General features: G+C 45.0%; 1 non-coding gene across 1 annotated transcript; it reads right to left on the bottom strand.

Annotated features, from left to right (window-relative positions):
* Positions 1-262: 262 nt before the first annotated feature.
* LOC117133170 lies at positions 263-369 on the bottom strand. The gene has a single exon (XR_004457011.1). It is a non-coding gene; the product is annotated as a small nucleolar RNA R71 (small nucleolar RNA).
* Between the last annotated feature and the right edge of the window lie 1,746 nt (positions 370-2,115).

Here is a 2,115-nt window from a genome sequence, read left to right as displayed (position 1 = left end):
CTACACTCTCGTGTCGCAGATACCCTACTCTGGGTTACCGCACGAGCATCCTATGGATCAATTGGAACGGTTCGAGGATCTAATCGCTGCTATTCGGATGGAAGGAGTTCCCGGAGATTACCTGCTGTGCAAGCTCTTCAGATACACGCTGAATGGAGAAGCGATGCACTGGCTTAGGCAGCAACCCACATGATCTTTAACATCCTGGGCCGACATAAAGAATGCTTTCTTACGAAACTTCTTCGATGAGGCACGCGCTGAAGAACTTTGGAAAAAAATTTCCACATTCTCGCAGGAGGCTGGAGAGTCCTTCAAAGATGCGTGGATTAGATTTAGGTTCTTCCAGCGAGACTGTCCACACCACGGATTTAAGGAAGTGCAGCTGCTAAGCACTTTCTTCTGAGGTCTCACCTTACTGTATCAAATGGCTCTTGATACGGCGAGTGAAGGAAACTTCACTACCCGGAATCCGTTGGAAGCTGTGAGACTTATCGAAAACCTTGCAAACAGCAGCAGCACCAAAAACACTGACTCTGAACGGAAGAAGTCTGTAGCCTCTATCGGGAAGGAACAAATGGACGAAGTAAAAGCTAAGTTAGATGTGGTGCACGAGCTTCTTAGGAAGCAAGTCTGTTCAGCTGAAGGAGAAGTAGCAGATACGGAAGGAGAAGAAAATGTGAACTACATCGGAGGTACCGGATTCCAGAAATTTGGAAACCAGGACGAAAACATAAACTTCTTTGGAAATGGTCAAAGAAGTAACCAGAGTTCACAATTTCAAAAACCCTTCAACAACAGCAAAAGCTACTCAAACTCTTACTACCAGAATCAACCACCCCAGACCCAGGAAAGCAAGATCGAAGAAATGCTTGATCGAGTACTGTTGGGACTACAACAAATCACCGTGGATTTCAACGGTAAGATAGACTCCGCCTACAACAATCTGAACACCAAAATCGAGACCTTAAGGACTCAGGTGAGAAAACTTGAAACGCAAGTAATTCAGACGGGCAAAACTATAAAGAGGCAAGAAGCTTTCGCTAGAGAGGCAGGAGCCGACAAAGGGAAACACCACGTAAATGCCATCATAGATGATGATTTCTGGCAAGTGGTGAGAAATGAAAAGCTTGAGGAAGGAGACTTCAAAATCGAAAGCTCCATGAGTCTCGGCGGATCCCAATGGTGTCGACCGATGTTGATGAACTCGCATCGATCGACAGACCATGACAAAGATCGATGGACGGATTACTCCAGTCATCGATCGACGTCGTCCGCTAAATCGACTGAATGCAAGGCTGTTCGAATTCTAACTCATGAGGAATTCACAGCTAAGCATCCTCACCCACCCTCCCCTTTCTATGATAAAATCAATCTATCGGTTGAGCCAACCATCGATCGATAGAGTGAGTCCGACGTTGATCATCACACCCCACCTCCCATCGATCGACAGGCACCTCTGAAACACCGAGTGCGGTTACCCTCAATCGATAATGATTACATCAACGCACTCAGACCACCACCTAAACCATTAGCTAGCCCACCCGAATCAAAACCCAACCCTTTAAATAGTTCACCAGAACCAGTTCAAGAAGAACAAGAAACTGAAGGGAGAAGGTTAAGGAAAAGAAAGGAGAAGATTCCTAAGAACCTTAAAAGGGAAGCTAACGAGAAGGAGATGGATAGTTTCACTAAAAGAGTCCTCAGAATCCCAATCGAAAAAGCTTTTGATGAAGCTTACTTGACACACCGGTTGTGGATGTTCTTTAGAGAAACAAAGGTAACAGAGGAGGACATTAGGAGAATGTTTCATCAAGTCAGAGAGAAGATGAAACACAGGATCACATTGACGAAGAAGAGTGATCCTAGGAAATTTGCAATACCATGCGTAGTCAAGGGTGTTGAATTTCCCCATTCAACGTGTGACACAGGAGCATCAGTTAGTATCCTCCCTAGGATCATGGCAAACCAACTTGGTTTGACCATCGAACTTTCAACAGAATCTTTCACCTTCGTGGATCTTTCAGAAAAATGATCAGGAGGTATCATACGAGATCTGGAGGTACAAATTGGTAATGCCCTTATCCCTGTTGATTTTCATGTCCTAGACATCGAGCT

Source organism: Brassica rapa, chromosome A03, assembly GCF_000309985.2.
Source record: "Brassica rapa cultivar Chiifu-401-42 chromosome A03, CAAS_Brap_v3.01, whole genome shotgun sequence".
NCBI classification, from domain to species: Eukaryota; Viridiplantae; Streptophyta; class Magnoliopsida; order Brassicales; family Brassicaceae; genus Brassica; species Brassica rapa.
Note: the sequence above shows the minus strand (reverse complement) of the source record. Positions and strands in the feature narration are given on the sequence as shown.